This window comes from Crocuta crocuta, unplaced genomic scaffold (genome assembly GCF_008692635.1).
Source record: "Crocuta crocuta isolate KB4526 unplaced genomic scaffold, BGI_CrCroc_1.0 scaffold48, whole genome shotgun sequence".
In the NCBI taxonomy this organism is placed as follows: Eukaryota; Metazoa; Chordata; class Mammalia; order Carnivora; family Hyaenidae; genus Crocuta; species Crocuta crocuta.
Window position 1 is genome coordinate 1,317,309 of NW_027533089.1, and position 21,566 is coordinate 1,338,874.

The following is a 21,566-nucleotide window of genomic DNA, read 5'->3' on the forward strand; positions in this document are numbered from 1 at the left end:
AAAGGGCCCTATAAAATGCATAGCCCTCGCTCAGCCACAGGTCACAAACAGGCTTGCTGGCACTGGGACCAGATGGGAGACTCTAGTCTGTGCCCCGGAGAATCCTAAAAAGCTTCTGTACAATAAAAGAAACCATCAATAGCATTAAGAGGCAAACTAGGAGAAAATATTTGCAAACTATATGTCAGATAAGGAGTTAACATCCAAAATATATGAAAGAGCTCATGCAACTCAATAGCATTAAAACAAAAACAAATAGTCCAGTTAAAAATGGGCAAATGACCCGAACAGACATTTTTCCAAAGAAGACAGCAATGGCCAATAGGTACATGAAAAGACATACCACATCACTAATTACCAGGGAAATGCAAGTCAAAACCACAATAAGATAGCACTTCAGATCTGTTAGAATGGCTATTAACAAAAGGAGAAGAGATAACAAATTGGTGAAGCTGTAGAGAAAAGGAAACACTCATTCATTGTGGGTGGGGGTGGAGATTGGCACAACCCCTGTAGAAACTAGGGAATAAAGTTTCCTCAAAAAACTAACAGTATAGGTAATATTTGATACAACAACCCCATTTTGGAGTATATGTCAGAAGGAAATTGAATCACTATCTCTAAGAGATATCTGTATGACCATGTTCCCCACTGCAGTATTATTCATAAAGACAAGACCTTTGGAAACATCCTAAGTGTCCATGAACAGATGAATGGATAACAAAAATGTGATGCAGATATATCACAATTTGTACATACAAAGGAATAGAATTTAGCTATTAAAAAAAGATATCCTGCCTTTTGAGACACTGGACCTTGAAGGTAATATGCTAAGTGAAATAGTTGCAAAGAGAAAGAAAAATAGTATATGATCTACTTATCATGGTGAGCATTGAGTAATGCATAGAATTGTTGAATCACTATGTTGTATACATGAAACTAGCCTACTAGTATATGTCAACTATACTTTAATAATAAAAATAATACTTTTTTAAGTAAAAAGTCAGAAAAAACTTAAAAACTATTGCAAGAGTTCACTTATATATGAAATTTCAAAAAAAATAAGTCAAATTCATAGAAACAGAGGAGAGTTATAATGGTGTTTATCAGGCCAAGGGGTGGGGGAAATGTGGAGATGTTGGTCAAAATGTACAAACCTCCAGTTATCAGATGAATAAGTTCCAGGAATCTAATACTCAGCAAAGTGTCTATACTGTATTGTAAACTTGAAAGTTGCTAAAAAAGTAAATCTTACATATTCTTACCACGTACATATACACACACACAAAAGATAATTATCTGAAATTATAGAAGTGTTAACTGACCCTAACTAATCCTGTTGTGGTAAAAGTTTCACAATAGATGCATATATCAAATCAACACTCTGTGCACCTTAAACTTCCATAACACTATATGTCAATTGTCTCTCAGTAGAGCTGGGGGGGGGGTAATAATAACAATAATAATTTTTTTAAAAGCACTGATGTTCAATCTTGAGAGTTTTGTCTCAAACTAGTGGGTGCTGATGTTTCTGAAGATATAAGCATAAAGGGAATAGGTGTGGTAGGCCTTCCCCAGCAAAGGGTGTGGGAGGGAATTGGGATTTTCCTTCAGTGACATCTCTAGCATCCATTGATTCCTCATTGCCTCTACTTGGTTCTCTCAGGCCAAGAAGATAATAAAGTCAACATCAGGGATCATGAGATGGCATAGCTGCTTAGCATAAAGTAAACAAGGCAGAAACTGGAAGGCTAAAGAAAATTCTGGTACAGTTTGTGAGTTTTCTATTTTGATATCACTTTTAAGTTGCATTTCCTTTGTCCTCCATTTTGTTTATCTCCTCTCACTTAACCTCTTTGCCTTTTCCTTTTGCATTCATTGTTAGTATTTCAACTGAAGTCAATTTTCTGCCTTATTTTTTTAAATATTTATTTTTGGGAGAGAGAAAGCATGAGCAGAAGAGGGGCAGAAAGAGACAGGGACAGAGGATTCGAAGCAGACTCTGCACTGACAGCAGTGAGCCCAATGTGGGGCTTGAACTCATGTACCATGAGATCATGGCCTGAGCTAAGGTCCAATGCTCAACTGACTGAGCCACCGGGGGCCTCATATCTTCCTGCCTGATCGATCACACTTTACATAATAATTCTGCCAGTTTATAATCCTCAAATTGTTTCCGTAGCTTGTCAATTTCTCTTTTCAACTCTAATTCTACTTCGCTTAAATATTGCATCTTTGACCTTTTATTTTGTTGATACCATGATTTTAATAATTTATTTCTATAGCATATAACACTTATAAAAACTAGGGTTTTTATTATCTCTGCTTCTTTTTCTCTGGATTACATTTCCCTGTAGCTGAAATTTTCCATCTATCTTTGCAAACATGTTAGTTTTTGCCACTTTGTTACTTTTGTATATTTGAATCATTTCCATGCTATTCTTCTTAATTTTGTTTTTGTTTAAGGTGGCTAGTCCTCTGCAAAATAAATGTAGGTTATTTTATTTCTGTGTTCTCAATATGTTATGAGGGCTGGAAATTGTGTTAAATCTATACTTTTAGAGTCCAGGAGCATAAACGACTTCTTGAGGACCTGATTTTGATCTCTCTCTTGAGATGTTTTCTCCGTGTTATTCACTAGTTGCCATTTCATTTATTTGGAGATATTCTAACAAAATGAATTGATACTCCTCAGCCTGAGGTAATTTCCTAATGTGGCACAAAGCTTTGTAGCCAATGCTTACCTTAGAGTTTGTCATCACTATTCAGCACCACATCGTTTCTCTCACCCATCATTACAAGTTCAAAGAGTGAAAAGCTTAGGGCACCTACTGGTTTTGACAGTTTTTATTAGTACATTGCAGGAATGGAGAATTTCACCTGGAGCTCTCCATATGTCTCCTTGTTTCATACTCCTATTCTCTCTGGGGACCCCAGTACATTTATTTTCTCTTGTCCACAGTCTTTTTCAATTATTATTTCCTGTGGAAAGAATTAGTTCTCTGTGGTCATAATAACTGCATTTTCTCTCTCTGCCTTTACTCAGACAAGAAAGATAACATTTTGAACAGCTTTAGTTCCTTCTGCTTCTGCTGAGATAATTTGTTATTGACAATAAGAGATTCTTTAGGACCAAGGGGTGGCTCAGTTAGTTAAGCATTGGACTCTTGGTTTTGGGTCAGAACATGATCTCTGGGATCGAGCCCCACATTGAACTCGCTGATAGTAGGGAGCCGACTGGGATTTTCTCTTTCTCTATCTCTCTACTCTCTCTCTCTCTCTCACTCATTCTTTCTCTCTCAAAGCAAATAAATAAACTTAAAAAAAATAAAAAGAAAAAATAGATTTTTCAAGGACATTCCCATGAGCATTAGGGAAATGTTTCTGGGTTTTGCCAACCCATCTTCTTTCTCAAGTGCTGGGAAGGAAGAGCTTATCTTCTTTAAATTAAAAATAGTTAATAAAATGAAGTACCTCAACTTTCTCCTTTCTAGTTTTCCTTGAAACAACACTTAGGATTATTTTATCTCAGGAGGTGTCCTGTTAAGCTTACACCTATGTCAACCTTTATACAGGCTTAGTTTTAAAGCTCAACATACACCTTTCACTATTTTGTAGAAATATTTAGATTTAAATAGCTTTTTGTTTCTGGTGAATTTTTTTGAAAAATTATTTTAAGTGGTTTACCAAAGTTTATTTTTGTTTTATATCAGATAAATGCAGTCCTTCAATTGCCCAGAGATTTGTCAAAAATAAGGCAGTTATTATTTACCTACTATCTAGGGGTATGTACTGTGGTGGGTTAAATAGTGGCCTCAAAAATATGTCCTAAGTCCTAACCCCTGGAACCTATAAAAGTGACATGATTTGGAAAAAGGGACTTCGTGGTTGTGATTAGGAATATGGACATAGGATCATCCTGTGATTTTATACAAGAAGCAAAGGCCCAATGATGCAGTCACGGAAGAGACACAGGCAAGAAGGCCACATGAAGGCACAGGCAGAAAAGGCAGTCATGCTGCTATAAGCCACAGAATGCTTGGCAACACTAGCAGCTATTGCAGGCAAGGCAGAAATCTCCCCTACAGCCTTCTGCCCCCTGGAATTATAAAATAATACATTTCTGTCATTTTTAAGCCACCAACTTTGTGGTAATTCATTGTAGCAGCCTTAAAAAACTATTATCTGTCCTAAGTGGGGCCTTCTACCAGATGCAATGTGATTAGTAGGCCATGAATTTCCTACTCATATAGAGATGCCAGAAAAATCTATTCCCATATCTAATTTATTCATTCTTATTAGTTGTGCATTCAGATATTTGAGATCTCAAAAGGCAGTATAATACAGTGATATAACCACCAACTTCAGAGATAGCCTGCCTGGATTCAAATTGCAGCCTTATTACTTCTTAGTTTTGTGACTTCAAGCAGAATACGTGCTATCTATCTCCTTACCTAAGTTTCTTCTCCAGAGGATGAGAATAATGATGGCTCATATCTTACATATTGTGAGAAATAAATGACTTAAAAATGTGAAGGACTCAGAACAAGATCTAGCACATAGCTGCTGCTACACATAGGATAGTTATTTAGCACATGTGATTTTAAAACCAGCTGGAAGGACAGTTATTTGAAGAACAAAAATTTCACTAAGGATGAAAGCCATCATTTCAGTCTTGGTTAGCATAGTCAATTGAAGAGTAACTGCTTATTAAACGTTAATAGTACTGTTAGAGATGGTGGAGGAAATGTGTCTTCTGCCTATACAATGGGATGATATTTAACATCATAAGGATATATACGGATAAGTTATATTGAAAGAAGTTGTCAATTTGTTCCTAGAGAAATAACATGAAATAAATCTTCTTAATCAACACATCTTATAGATGAAATAGACCTAATGCCAATTTCAGAACTTAGTTACCTTAAATATCTGGCATATAAAATAAATATATTTAGATACTGTTAAACTTTTAAATGTTTTTAACATTTATTCATTTTTGAGAGTGAGAGACAGAGTATGAGCAGGGGAGGGGCAGAGAGAGAGGGAGACACAGAATCAGAAGCAGGCTCCAGGCTCTGAGCTGTCAGCACAGAGCCCAATACGGGTCTCAAATTCATTGGACAGCAAGATCATGATCTGACCTGAAGTCGTATGCTTAACCAACAGAGCCACCCAGGCACCTCGTTATTGTTAAAAAAAATTTTTAAGTCCATTAGATTAAAGACACCCAAACATTTAATATTTATAGGGGCGCCTGGGTGGCTCCGTCGGTTAACGTCCAGCTTCGGCTCAGGTCGGGATCTCAAGATTCGTGGATTCGAGCCTCGCGTCAGGCTCTGTGCTGACAGCTCAGAGCCTGGAGCCTGTCTTCAGATTCTGTGTCTCCCTCTCTCTCCGACCCTCCCCTGCTCACGCTGTCTCTCTCGCTCTCTCTCAGAAATAAACATTTAAAAAACCCATTTAATATTTATAGTATTAAGGCTAACCTACCATTTGGGCATAAATTGACAAAGCAGTACCAATCTTTAGAAGAATCATCTTGCCATATGTATAAAATAATGTAGGAAAGGCCCCTAAATGTTAGCAGACAAATTAATAATAACACACATTTATCCAAATATCTAAACACACATTTATCATACATATCTAAAAATTTGTAATTTTATATTTTAGCATAGTAACGGACACTATTACAGTATGTACAGTAATCCTCATAAATAATGTTGCAAGAGAGGATTCCACATTGTTGATAATTAAAATGAGGTCCAAAGAGGTGAACAGATTTTCTCAGGAATCCATGCCCTCTGATTCATTAGAGAAAATCCTCTGTTAATTAACCATCCAATTTATCTTACTTCCTAGAATGGGAAGGGTATGGATTTAGAAGAGATAGAACAAATAACCTATAATTCAGATGATGATGCAATCATAGAGAACAACATTCTTCTATTCAGCTACCTTTTGGGCCAACACTTATTGCTCTCCCGGATTGAAAGCATGGAATTCAAATGAACTACAAGTGGCTCTCAGTGTAGGTGGTATCCAGAAGTGAGAAGTTGTATGAACGCAGTTCTCTACAGCAAGCAGACCTGGCTTATAGTGGTTCTGAATGAAGCATCAGAGTTCAACGAGGAATAAAGGTTAAAAGCCTCTGTTTGGGAGAGACTATGTTTTATTTTTTTCCTTTCATCCACGCAACATTTATTGAGGACCTACTAAGCATCAGAAATTTAACATATATATCATGGAGAACAAAAAAAATTTTTTTTCCTGCCAATTTGAAATGTATAGTTTGGAGAGGAGCTACTGATGTAATCAAACCATTCTGCATCTAGCTGTTCTAACTGCGGTCTTATAAATGCAAACACTGCACAGGTGTCCATCAGTAACGTCCACTGTGAATGTTATCTGCATGAGAGGAAAATAGTACCTCTACTGAAGTGTTTTTTAAAAACTAATCCGCTTGAAAACAATAAGGCAACTTATTTGCAGCAAAATGAGAAAAAAAGGGCTTCTGCTTGGGCCTTGTCAAAAAGCTTTTCCTCACTTTTTTAATCCATAACAACACCAGTTATATTAAAAAGTTGAAACAAAAATACAATAAACACAATTATAATTACTATCTAGAGATCTTTTTTTCCTTTTTTCTTTACATTTGTTAAACTGAGTCTCATGGTAGTAAAGAAAAGTATAATTCAATATATAAGGTGGGTATTTTAAAATCATGTAGAGGCGAGTACAAACTTCTAGTTATAAAACAAATAAGTTACAGGGACAAAAAGTCACAACGTAGGGCATATGGTCAATAATATTGTAATACTAAATAATAATAATAGCAATAATAATATTGTAATAACACTGTATGGTGACATATGGTAACTACACTCACTGTACTGAGCATTATGTAATGTTCAGAATTGTCATGTCACTATGTTCTATATCTGAAATTAATATAACATTGTATGTCAACTATACTTCAATAAAAAAACTGGTGAGTAGTCATCACAAAGAAAATCAGAGACAAAATCAAATAAATGTTATTTCTTTCTCCTATTATAAGATTTGGGAGCTTATTGGGGCACCAGAGTGGCTCAGTCAGTTAAGTATCTGACTCTTAGTTTCGGCTCAGGTCATGATTTCATGGTTTCATGGGTTTGAGCGCCACTTTGGGCTCTGTGTTGACAGTGTGGAGCCTGCTTTGGATATTCTGTCTCCCTTGCTCTCTGCTCCTCCCCTACTCACACTGTTTCTCTCAAAATAGATAAATTTCAAACAAACAAACAAACCAAAAAACCCCACAAAAACAACCCAAGATTTTGAAACGTGTGAATTGGCACAGCTTAAGTAATACCCACTATGCCAAATTTAACAGTATCTCTTTTGGTCATATCTTCAATAAAATAAAAAAATATTTAGATCCATAGACATGCTGCTTATGAATATTTTGAGAAACAATGATCTGAAGATGTATTGCTACACAACAAATTACATCAAATCTTAAAATCACAGTTTATTATTGTTGTTTACAATTCTATGGGTTGTCTGGGTTCAATGGTACAGTTCTTGCTCAGAGGTCTCAGATGATTGTAGTCAAGTAGCGGCTGAGGTGAAAGTCATTTCTAAAGACTATATTCAACCAAGATGCATGTCCTATATGTCTTACTCACATGACTAGAAGGTGATACTGAGGCCATTGGCCAGGAGCTCAACTAAGGCTGCTGGCTGGAGTAATGCCATCCATGTGTTTTTCCATGTGGCTTGGGCTTCTCACAGCATGGCATGTGTGGGAGCCCGACAGTGACCACAAGAAAGCGTGGTTAGGGACGCGGGGATGTGCCTGCACACGGGGCTCCCTGCCTGGGCAAAGCATGCCTGCAAACAGGGTGCTCTGCCAGGAAGCCTGCACACAATATCCAAGTTTAATGGTCCGCTCGCAAACGAGGGAACATGCCCTCCTTAGAAATAAGGAGGAGGCTGGAATTGTGAGCAGGCCTCTTAGTAAACATGTTGTGGTCGCTTCCTCCCTTTGCTCCCCCCGTCCTTGAAATGTGTTTGGCTACTTGCCCTTAATTGGTAAAGGAATGCATCTTGTAGATTTCAGTTTGTATCCAGTTACCGGGGTATAAAGTAAACCACAAGAGGGGCTTACGTAGAATTGTTCCTCCGGCCGGAGTTGTGTCTGTGTCTGTCTTTTGTGTGTGTCTTGTCCTTTGTGACATTTCATCCACAACAGCATGGCAGCTGATTCTTAGAATGACAATTCCAAGAGACAAGAAATGGAATCTGACAGTCTCTCAAAGACAGGTCCAGAAACTTAAACAGTGTCATTTCTCCTATATCCTATCAGTCACAGAAGTCAATAGTCTGCCCATATTACAAGGAGAAAGATACAGCTCAGACCTCTCAGGGGAGAGTTATAAAAAAAATTGTCACCTTTAACTCACAACATACGGAGGGGTTGTGCACTGATAGAGGTTATATGCTATAACCTTAAATATTTCTCTACGCACCTCTTACTCCAACAATATCAACTATATATTCCCTCATTTCCACATGTGTTTGCATACGCTATTTCCTCTGCCTAGCATACATTTCTCTTTCTCCCTCCTTTTTCATCTAATGTATCCCTAAAGACTTGGGTTTAATAGTAAATACTATTATACCTGTTATGAAGCTATAAAATTTATGAGAAAGCAAACAGGAAAATAAAAAGAATAAAAAAGTTACAGTCTAATATTAGGCCCATGAATCAATATTTACTCTTCTTAACATACAAAATATGACACCTTCAAGGCATAGCTTCATATTAAATGTTTTCTCTTAGCTTGTTCATTCTTTCTGGGTTTAATACTTAGGAGGGTAGTAGAGTTTTCCTGTTCATATTAGTCACTAGAGAACAGTGGCTGACAAACTCTTTTAAAGGGCCAGATAGTGTTTCCTTCATTGCAGATCAATACAGTCCCTGTCACATCATTCAATTTTGCCCTTGTTCCACTAAGTCAGACATTAATAATACATAAATTAATGGGTATAGCGGTGTTTAAAAAAATATCTGGTTATCAAAACAGAAAGCAAGCCAGGTGAGGCTCACAGACCATGGCTGCAATATCCCACAGTATAGAATAACTCCACACATGTTGAGAAAGACATTCCAATCAGTTAACATAAGTTAAAGGAAGAGGCGAGGAATGAAAAGGAGAGGCAAATAATATTATTTAGCATACCTAAGATTTTCTTTCAAAGTTTCTTTTTTCCTTTGAGAAAAACAAAACTCAAGAGAACCTGTCAATATTTTTCCTGTTACATTTTAATTCTATAAAAAGTGATTTAGCATAGTACATTGGAATTGATTTTTGATATTGAGTTAAAATGTCTACTTTTAAAAAATGAATTATATCCACTAATATCAAGGTGAGAACTGGAACAAAGTCTTATCTATTTAAGTTTGTTTTTTTTTTTCTTTTGTCTTGATAAATACAGAGTAGTTGTAAGCTTCAAATGAGATAATAATGTAAATATATTTTGTTTAGTATAACAGCTTTTATGAAAGAAGTTTTATTCATAAGGCTGTTCCAAAGACATTTTTAGTATTTTATTTAGTTTGCTTATTTGGGGAAATGTATCATTTGAAAAATAATAGACAATTTGTGAAAAAAAAAAAAGGAAAAGAATTGATGTAAAGGTATAGTAAATAAAGTTCAAAAAGAGTAGAATTGGCCCAAGAATATCTCTGTCCATCATGTGCAAACATGAATGGAAAAATAGCTTAACCAAATGAAATCACTGTTATTTACCCCACACAAAACCTCTGCTCATTCATTTCCTACATAAAGAAGAGAAAAAGGAATAACAGGAAAAAAAAAAAACCCACATAACAAGGCTTTTTATTTTTTTTCCTCCAATGTCAATAGCTATACCTTCAGATAGGTTTTTAATAAAAATAACTAGTGGATTATTATTCTACAAAATCAGAATGTTCAGAAGTCTAATACTATCAAAACGAGTTTTAAACATTAATATTTTAGAGAGATCATCAAAATAGCTAAAGGTTACTTGTTATAGCTGCATAGCATTAAACGGAAGAAAGAACTACTAATTACAATAATTAAAGCAGGAAATTAAGAGGTAACAGTTAGGTATACTGGGCTTATTATTTTATTTAAAGACACCTTTTAAATGATCTATTAAAGACTATTTAATTATGAGGAACAAAATTTCATGATGACAAATTTGAGTCAATTTAAGCAGAGAAACAGCAATGTTGAAACTGCTGTTCAGTTAATGAGACTAAAGCTTATCCAGGCGCAATATGAAGAGATGTTCAGGTTTCTACTAGGTCTCCCCGCTTATTAGTTATATGTGCAATTATAGAATTTGTACAGTCAAACCTCATTTTATTGCACTTTGCTTTACTGTGCTTTGTAGAAACTGTACTTTTTTTTTTTTTTTTTTTTTAAAAATTTTTTTTTTTTTTTTTTTTTTTTTTTACAAGCTGAAGATTTGTGGCAAATATGCATTAAGGAAGTCTATGGGTGCCATTTCTCCAACAGCATTTGCTCATTTAGTGTCTCTGTCACATTTTGGTAATTCTCAAAATGTTTTAAACTTCTGTATTACTATCTTTGATGTTACTATTGTAACTCTTTGGGGATGTCATAAGCCATGCCCATAGAAGACAGTAGATTTGACTGATAAATGTGTGTGTTCTGACTGCCACCCCCCAACCTGCAGTTCCTTGTTTTTTCCATCTTCTCAGGCCTTCCTATTCCTTGAGACACAACAATATTGAAATTACACCAATAAAAACCCTACAGGGTCCTCTAAGTGTTCAAGTGAAAGGAAGAGTTGCATATCTTTCACTTTAAATCAAAAGCTAGAAAAGATTATGTTTATTGAGGAAGGCATATCGAAAGCCAACTCTTGATTTCAGCTCAAGTCATGATCCCAGAGTTGTGGGATTGAGCCCTGCATTAGGCTCAGTGCTGAGCATGGAGCCTGCTTGGCATTCTCTCTCTCCCTCTCTCTCTACCATTCCCACCTACACTCTCTCTTTCTCTCAGAATCAATAAATAAACATTTTTTTAAAATAATGAATAAAAGATTCATGTTCTCATGCTTGCTAACAAAACATCGATTCTGCAGCCCATGGATCGAAGAGTCATTTTGAATCGAAAGTCTTATCATTTAAGAAGTACATCATCAGGGAAATACAAATCAAAACCACACTGAGATACCACCTCTCACCAGTCAGAGTGGCTAAAATGAACAAATCAGGAGACTCTAGATGCTGGCGAGGACGTGGAGAAATGGGCACCCTCCTACACTGTTGGTGGGAATGTAAGCTGGTATAACCCCTCTGGAAAATAGTATGGAGGTTCCTCAAAAAATTAACAGTAGTCCCCTATGACCCAGCAGTAGCACTGCTAGGAATTTACCCAAGGGATACAGGAGTGCTGATGCATAGGGGCACATGTACCCCAATGTTCATAGCAGCACTCTCAACAATAGCCAAAACATGGAAAGAGCCTCTAAGTGTCCATCAACTGATAAATGGATCAAGAAGATGTGTTATATTTATACAATGGAATACTACATGGCAACGAGAAAGTATAAAATCTGGCCATGTGTAGCAACATGGATGGACCTTGAGGATGTTATGCTGAGTGAAATAAGTCAGGCAGAGAAGGACAGATACCATATGTTTGCATGTATAGATGGATTAGGAGGAACTTAACGGAGGACCATGGGGGAGAAGATGGGGAAAAATAGTGGGGGAGAGGGAGGGAGGCAAACCATGAAAGACTCTTGAATACTGAGAACAAACTGAGGACTGATGGGGGGGGGGGACGGGGAGGGCGGTGATGGGCATGGAGGAGGGCACTTGTGGGGATGAGCACTGGGTGTTATATGGAAACCAACTTGAAAATAAACTATTTAAAATAAAAAGACAGTGCTCGCTTCAGCAGCACATATACTAAAATAAAAAAAAGACATTATATCAGTTTCTTCTGACACCTGCGTTTTTGGATTTGCATTAAAAAATGGGGCTAGGGATAAGATCTGGGAGTTAGCCTACTGCTAATTGAGGTTTTGCATCTCAAACCTTTTCTGATCAACCTCTGCCCTTTTTTCTTTGAGACTTAGTATTGGCAACATTTTGCATGGTACTATTTTAGTGTGACTTTCAGAATTATCTAGTCTTTTTAGGCCTACAGGATTAAGTTTAAAAATAAACTATTTAAGGGAACAAAAAGAAATATATTTCATAAGGCTACTGCTACCATAATGATTCCTCTGATGTATCTGGGCAAAGTAAATTAAAAACTTCCTCAAAAGTATTCACTATTATAGATGCCATTAAGAACATTTGTGATTCATGGGAAGTGGTCAAAATATCAACATTAACAGGAACTTGTAAGAAGTTGATTCCATACTTGCATATGACATGATACCCTATATAGAAAACCCAAATACTCCACCAAAAAACTACTAGACCTGATACACTAATTCAGTAAAGTCATAGGATACATAATCAATATAGATAAATTTGTTACATTTCTATACACTAATAATGAAGCAGAAGAAAGATATTAAGGAATCAATCCCATTTACATTTGCACCACAAACAGTGAGATACCTAGGAATAAACCTAGCCAAAGAGGTGAAGGACCCATACTCTGAAAACTATAATACACTGTTGAAAGAAATTGAAGAAGACACAAAGAAATGGAAAAACACTCTATGCTCATGAATTAGAAGATCAAATATTGTTAAAAAGTCTATACTACTCAACAATCTACACATTTCACGAAATGCCTATCAAAATGCCAATAGGATTTTTCACAGAGTTAGAGCAAACCTAGAATTTGTATGGAACTGCAAAAGACCCCAGTAGTCAAAAGAACCTTGAAAAAGACCAGCAAAGCTGGAGGCATCACAATTCAGACTTCAAGTTCTACTACAAAGCTGTAGACATCAAAACAGTATGGTACTGGAACAAAAATAGATACACAGATCAGGAGAACAGAATAGAAAACCTGGAAATGAACTCACAACTACATGGTCAATTAATCTCCAACAAAGCAATAAAAAGAACAGCCAATAGGAAAAAGACAATCTCTTCAACAAATGGTGATGGGAAGACTGGACAACAACAAGCAAAAGAATGAAACTGGACCACTTTCTTACACCATAAGCAAAAGTAAATTAAAAATGGATTAAAGACCTAACTATGAGACCTTAAACCATAAAAATCCTAGAGAAGAACACAAGCAGTAACTTCTTTTATTTAAAGAAGTAACTGTTGTTACTAGTCGTAACAACTTTTTTCTTGATATGTCTCCTGAGGCAAAGGAAACAAAAGTGAAAATCATATATTGGGACTTCATTAAAGTAAAAACCTTCTTCAGAGTGAAGGAAACAAATAAAACTAAGAGGCAACTTACATAATGGGAGAAGATATTTGCAAATGACATATATGATAAAGGGATAGCATCAAAAATATACAAAGAGCTTAAAAAACTCAATACCCCAAAACAAATAATTCAATTAAAAAAGGGACAAAAGACTAGAAAAGACATTTTTCCAAAAAAAGACAACCAGATAGCCAACAGACACACGAGGTTACAAATAGAACTACCCTCAGTACCAGCAATTGCACTACTAGGTATTTACCCAAAGGATACAAAAATACAAATTTGAAGGGGTATATGCACCCCAATGTTTATAGCAGCATTATCAACAGTAGCCAAATTATGGAAACAGTGTCCATTGATTGATGAAAGGATAAAGAATACATATATATGTGTATTATACACATATATATGTATAATACACATATATATATGTATAATACACATATATATGTATTATAATGGAAATACTCTGCCATGAAAAAAGAATGAAAACTTGCCATCTGCCATGCCATGAATGAATGAAGTTAGAGAGTATTATCTTTGGCGAAATGAGTCGGTTATAGGAAGACTAATACTACACGATCTCATTTATTTATTAAATTTAAGAATCAAAGCAAATAAGCAAAGGGATAAAAAGAGAGATGGAGACGTGCAAACCAAAACAAACAGACAAACTAACAACTCTTAACTATAAGAGAATAAATTGATGGTTACCAGAGGGGAGGTGTGGGAAGATGGGTTAGGCGGGTGATTGGAATTAAGGAGTAAACTTGTGATAAGCATCAGGTGTTGTATGCATATTGAATCACTGAACTACCTGAACTGTATACCTGAACTATTATTACACTGTATTTTAACAATCTGGAATTCAAATAAAAACTAAAAAAAAAAGTTGATTCCAGCCCTCAGATGACTAGATGACCTGGAGGGGCTCTGGACTTCAGCAGAGGAATGAACTGCAAGTGTGGTGGAAACAGCAAGAGAACTAGAATTAAAAATGGAGACTGAAGATGGGACTGAATGGCGGTAATTTCATGATAAAACTTTAATGGCATAGGAGCTGCTTTGCATGGATGAGCAAAGAAAGTGATTTCTAGAGATGAAATCTACTCCTAGTGAGGATTCTGTGAAGACTGTTGAAATGATAATAAGGAATTTAGAATATCATACCAACCTAGTTGGTAAAGCAGCAGCGGTGTTTGAGAGGATTGACTCCTCTTTTGAAAAAAGTTCTACTCTGGCTAAAATCAAATAGCATCCAAGCTACAGAGAAGTTGTTCACAAAAGGAAGAGTCAATTGATGCAGCAAACTTCACTGTCACAGCCACCACAGTCTTCAGCAACCACCACCTTGATCAGTCAGAAGCTGTGAGTGAGGCAAGACCCTCCACCAACAAAAATATTATGATGTACTGAAAGCTCAGATGATAGGTAACATTTTTTAGTAATAAAGTATGTTTAATTAAGGTGTGTATTTTTAAGACATAATGCTATTGCACACTTAACAGACTATTGTATAATGGAAACATAAGTTTCATTTGCATTGGGAAACAAAAATATTTGACTTATGTTATTGTAATATTTGCATTATTGACACGGTCTGGGACTGAACCCACAGTAACTCTGAGGTATGCCTATACATTTTCCCAAATCAGTCAGTTAGAGCCTTCCTTTACTGTAACACTATTCCAGAAGTTCTTAAATTTCGTCTGTTCATAATGTCCTTGGGGGTCTCAATTGTTTTTAATGACATTCATAGGCCAAAAGAAATACTCAACTATTCTATTTATTTAATGCTTAGCTTCTAAAATCATATTTGTATCCTAAAAGTGCAGTAGCTATTTGAAAAATAAATGTGGATAAATTGAAAAAAAATTTTTATTTCATTCTTAAATAACCTCACTAACTTATTAATGGGATGTGGTGCCTGTTGATTTCTGCATTACTTTTTAACCTTTGAATTAGATTGGATGTTGCCACCCTCATTTTCTTTTTCAAATTTATTTTGAGTGGTAATTACTTTTTATAATTTTTAAAAATTATTCTAAGATTTTTTTTTAGAGCTGTTTCAGATTCACAGAAAACTTGAGAGCCAGAGATTTCCCATAACCCCCATGCCCCACACATGCATCAATTGCCCTATTATCGACATCTCTCACCAGAGTAATACATTTGTTATAATTGTTGAAGCTATGTCAACAGATTACAATCCCCCGAAGTCCATGTTTACATTAAGGTTTACTCTTGATGTTTTACGTTTTATGGGTTTGGACCAATGTATAATAACATGTATCCATCATTATGGTATCATACAGAGTATTTTCACTGCCCCCAAAGTCATCTGTGCTCCATCTATTCATCCCTCTCCCCTCCTCTAATTCCTGACAATCACTAATCTTTTTGCTTTGTATTTTGCCTGTTCAAAAATTTCATATAGCTGAAATAACACAGTAGCCTTTTTAAATTGCTTTCTCCACTTAGTAATATGCATTTACATTTCTTCCATGTCTTTCCATGACTTCAAGCTCATTTCTTTTTAGTTCTGAAGAAGATTCCACTGTCTAGATACATAGTCGTCCATTTATTCATTCACCTACTAAAGGACACCTTGGCTGCTTCCAAGTTTTGACAAGTATAAGTAAAACTGCTATCAATATCCATTTTCAGGTTTTTGGGTAAATAGCCAATTTTAACTTCCTTGGATAAATTTCAAGGGGCGTGATTGCTAAATCATTTGGCAAATAGTTTTATAAGAAGGCACCAAACTGTTTTCCAAGTTGCTATACCTTTTTATGCATTCCCACCAGGACTGAATAGGACTTCCTGATGCTCCATATTCTCACCAGCATTTGGTTTTGTCAGTGTACTGGATTTGGGCCATTTCAATAGGTATATAGTGGTATGTCCTTGTTGTCTTAATTTACATTTCCTTAATGGCATATGATGTGGAACATCTTTTTATATGCTTATTTACCATCTTATTATCTTCTTTGCTGAGATATCTAGTTAAGGATCTTGGACCATTTTTTAACTTAGATGGTTTATTTTCTTACTGCTGAGATTCAAGAGTTATTTGTGTATTTTAAATAACAGTCCTGTATCAGATGTGTCTTTGACAAAACTTTCTCCCAGCGTTTTCTAATTTTCTTTGTATTATTTTTTTACAGAGCAGAAGTTTTTTAATTGTAATGAAGTCCAACATATTGATTCTTCGTCAGTGTTATGTCTGAAAAGACCATACCAAGGCCATCTAGGTTTTCTCCTATGTTATCTTCTAGGAGTTTTATAGTTTGGAATTTTACATTATATCTATAATATAACTTAAGTTTGTGAAGAGTGTGTCATCTGTGTCTATACTGACCACAAAAACACCATAATCCTAGCTTAGGAAACACATTATCATTCAAGAGAATGAAGCACAATCTAATAATGAAACTTAAACCTCCTCTAGAAAGTATTTACACTTGTTCAATGGATATTCAGTGTTGCTGACTTTCCTTTGAAAACTTAAGGTGTTCTGGAGCACACCTGTGAATTCAATGAGGGATCCCGGAGAGCCTCAGGAGAGTCTGAGAATCAGGGATATCCGCCACTGGTGGAAAAACCAAGGTAAGTATATGTATAAAAAAATAAACTACAGACATTATTAAAAGCAAAGGTGCAAAGTAGCAGAAGATATCTGTAGTACATAACAAAAACATAGAATTAATATCTTGGCTATATAAGGAAATCCTTTAAGTCAATGATGAAAGAGAAATAATCCAATTGAAAAATGAATAAAAATCTTACATAACTTTCAAAAAAAGTCCCTAAGTATAGGGGAAACACGAAAATGCAGTTGATCTCCTTAAATCAAGTAAATGCAAATTATCACACTCACTGTAATGAGTATCTATTACATACATTTCATTACATTAATATCATAAACAATTCTATTTCTCCAAAAGCATAGAGAAAAGAAATTTTTATATACTTCCGGTAGGAGTATAAACTAGCACATTGATTTTAGGAAGGAGTTTGGAATTGTCTGGTCAAGTCAGAAATTCACACGTCCTATCAAATATGATTCCACTCCAAGAATATACTCTAGACAAATACATGCTCAGTTACCCTAGGATACATATGTTGGCCATAGTGAGAAAAATGAAGCAATTCAAATCTCTGTCAATAATAAAGAATTAAATTGTTTAGTCATGAAATGGCACACAATACATCAAGGAGTGTGCAAACTATTTATTTGAATCTAAATGGTATCCTGTCAAGTGAAAGCCAGACATGTAAAATATATAGTGTATGATTTCATTGATATAAATTTCAAAAATGAATGAAACTTGACTATATTATTTGTAATGCATAGATGGAGACTAAACTTAAAGCAAGGAGGTGAATGATTGTCACAGGTGTCAGAGCAGTGGTATTTTACAGGGAGTAAGAAAGATACCATGGAAAAGGGACAACTGGGGATAATTATGAGATTCTAACAATGTTATACATTTTGACCTGGAAGATGTTTACACAGTGTCCACTTTGTAATAATGCATTTAAGTGTATATATTTTATTTTATACTCTTTTCTATGTATGCATTACATCTCCTAATTTTAAAAATAGTGTATTTTACGTCGACTGCTGTAAGAAGCAGCAACATTTACTCTTCTCTGCTATTTGCTTGGCAGCCACAAAGCAGCAAACACGTGTGAATTCATCTCCATTCATGTTGGCCAGGCTGGTGTCCAGATTGGCAATGGCTATTGGGAGCTCTATTGCCTGGAACACAGCATGAGCCTGATGGTCAGATGCCAAGTGACAAGAACACTCAGGGAGGAGATGACTCTTTTAATACCTTCTTCAGTAAAACAGGTGCTGGCAAGCATGTGTTCAAGACAGTGTTTGTAGACCTGGAACCCATAGTCATTGATGAAGTTCACACTGGCAGGCATCATCAGCTTTTCCACCCTGAGCAGCTCATCACAGGCAAGGAAGATAAAGACAATAACTATGCCCGAGGGCACTACACCGCTGGCAAGGAGATCATTGACATTGCCTTGGAATGAATTTGGAACTGGCCAACAAGTGCATAAGGTCTTCAGGACTTCTTGGTTTTCCATGGCTTTGGAGGAGGAATTGGTCCTGGACTCAGCATCCTGCTGATGAAACATCTGTCTTGTCGATTGTGGCAAGTCCTAGCCGGAGCTCTCTATTTACTCAGACCCCCAGGTTTCCACAGCTGTAGTTGAGTCCTATCACTCCATCCTCACTACTCACACCACACTGGAGCACTCTGATTTTGCCTTCATGGTAGACAATGAGGCCATGAATATCTGTGGTAGAAACTGCACTGAATGCCCAATCTAAACTAACCTGAATAAGATGATATGTCAAATTGTGTCCTCCATCACTGCTTTCCTCAGATTTGATGGAGCCCTGAATGTTTTCTGATAGAATTCCAGACCAACCTGGTACCCTATCTGCATCCACTTCCCTCTGGTCACATATGCTCCTGTCATCTCTGCTGAGAAAGCCTAGCACAAACAGCTTTATGTAACAGAGATTACCAACGTATCCTTTGAGACAACCAACCAAATGATGAAATATGACCCTTGTCATAATAAATACATGGCTTGCTGCCTGTTGTATTGTGGTGATGTGGTTCCCAAAGATGTAATGCTGCCAGTGTCACCATTAAGACCAGGTGTACCATCCAGTTTGTGGACTAGTGCCCCACTGGCTTCAAAGTTGGCATTAATTACCAATATCCCACTGTGCTACCTGGTGGAGACCTGACCAAAGTACAGCAAGCTCTGTGCATGCTGAGCAATACCACAGCCATTGCTGAGGCCTGGGTTCACCTGGACCACAGGTTTGACCTGATGTATGCCCAGAGTGCCTTTGTTCACGGGTATGTGGGTTAGGGTATGGGGGAAGGACAGTTTTCTGAGGGCTTGGAGGACATGGCTGCCCTTGAGAAGGATTATGAAGAGGTTGATGTGGATTCCATTGAAGGAGGGGATGAAGAAGAAGGACAGGGATACTAAAGTTAAAAATGTGACAAAGGTGCTGCTTTACAAGGAAGCCTATTCTGTTTTAAGCATTGAAATGTTGTTCTCTGATCAGTTAGTTTGTATGTAGCAGTGTACCCTCTCATATACAATTACTGATCTACGCTTTAAAACATGACACTTTGTTATAGACACAAGCTGCCCTTTCTCTGTTGGGTTTGAATAAACGTCTTAAATGAAAAAAAAATTGGTTAAAAAAACCCAGAAAATACAAACTGAAAATGTCAATTGCCTTTGAGAACTGATTAAATAGAATTCAACATATTTGTGTTGTTTCTGTTTTTCAAAAATTAGGTTAAAAGTGTAAATGGCAAAAATTAGCATTTGCTATTTCAGACGGAGAAAAAATGAGTCTTGGTTTTTATTTTCTACTTTTTTGCAGTGTTTCTCTCTCTCTCTCCCAGAAACATCAACAATAAACAAATCAAAACAGACCATGTAAACCAAAACTGCACACTTTCTCTCAGTATCTCCTGTAGTTGTCCCTGCTGTATAGCAGAAGAATGTCTTAAAGGTTGTTTGTACAAGTTTTATAGGTTGTAGAGTCACATGAGACAAAGCAAGAAAGTTCTGTGAATCAAGAGACGGAATGACCTATCTAGGGTGGAATGCATAATAGGAAAGGGTATGAATGGCAGTTCTGATTGGTAAAAGAAGAAAGATTTGGGAATATGTCTGTATAAATAAATTACACAGGTAAAGATCAGGTTGTTTCATCTATATAAAGAAGTTACAAGAAAAATCTATTGTATGTGAAATTTGTTTGCTAGGCTACAGGTAGGGAAGATCTACAGTTTGAGAGTGAATATAAAATATAAAACTCATAAGTATTTATAATCTAATGTAAAAATTATAATTGTGATTATCTAGACTATGATTGTCTTAAGCATATAGTTTGACAGTGATAAGATGTTCTGAGTAATAACTGATATATATTTTCGAAACAATTTATAGAACAGATAATTGGATTTACTATACACTGTGGGATATCGAAAACCTTGTTTTAACAAATAATTTTTCTAATAAAATTATTCGTTAAAAACACATTCATATATCCTAAAGAAAAAGTGTTCATATTTTATATATTGATAATATACATAATTTTTAAGAACATGGTATTTTCATTTGAATTATAATAAATCTACCCTAAGACCTTTCCTGGAGGCCTCCTGCAAAATGTTCATGTTAAGAGTAATGCCTTTCCATTCAACCTTATTGTTTCTGGCAATAGGTTATATGAGATCAGGAATAGGAAAACATATAGACCAGTAAAAAGAAGTTGTTTAAGGCCTATGTCAGCCTATTGGTAATTCTTTTTATCAAAAAGAAACATGGCTTCATCTCCCTGTATCACCCCCTCATTCCCACCCCCTCCCCTCCGAGGTGCCTTGTAAAATATGCAATCTGCAAAAAGGACGTGCATTTGATGCAAGCAGGCTGGTCCAAGGACCCAGAGAGGGGTCCCACAGGACTGGTCAAGAGGGTCCTTGGCTTCTCACAGGACAGAAATCAAACACAAGCCAGAGAAAGTGAAAGCAGAGCTTACTGAATAGTGTGGGTGACAGAGAATAGCTGAAAGAGTGCCTGGGAGGAGTCTCCCCATCGCTTGGAGTTAGGAATTTATATTGGAAAGGGTTCTAGGATACATGTTTCCCCAGAAATCCAGAGTAGGGTCTAATCAAAGGTGAGTGTCAGGTGAACAATAGGTATTATGCAAAACATCACTAAAGGTAGGGGTTACTGATATCAGGTTTGTTCAAAGCTAATGTCCTAAAACGTGTTTGGGATCCAGCTCTTCTTAGACATTGTCAGGTGTTTGGGGGCTTAGGACAAAACTCAAAGAATGATTAACTTTCTTACTTTTCCATTGGACCAGGAACATAGCTTCTTTGGTTTTTACTCAGATGCAAGGTGAAATCTGGAACACGAGGACATAGGGCCGAGCAGGCAAAGAGCAGAAACGGAGCCTTCCTAAAACGGAGTCCTTTCAGCGTTCCTATCTCTCAGCCACTCCAAGGACAAAGAGAATCCAGGCTCCATAACTATTTTAAGGTGATAGTTTATAAGCAGCTGCTAATTTGACAGTTATTA

General features: G+C 36.2%; 1 pseudogene across 1 annotated transcript; it reads left to right on the top strand.

The window, feature by feature from the left end:
* Window positions 1-16,949: 16,949 nt before the first annotated feature.
* On the top strand, window positions 16,950-19,654 carry LOC144216679 (tubulin alpha-1A chain-like; annotated as a pseudogene). The gene is made up of 2 exons (XR_013330713.1): window positions 16,950-17,027; window positions 18,093-19,654. The product of XR_013330713.1 is annotated as a tubulin alpha-1A chain-like (transcript).
* Window positions 19,655-21,566: the final 1,912 nt, after the last annotated feature.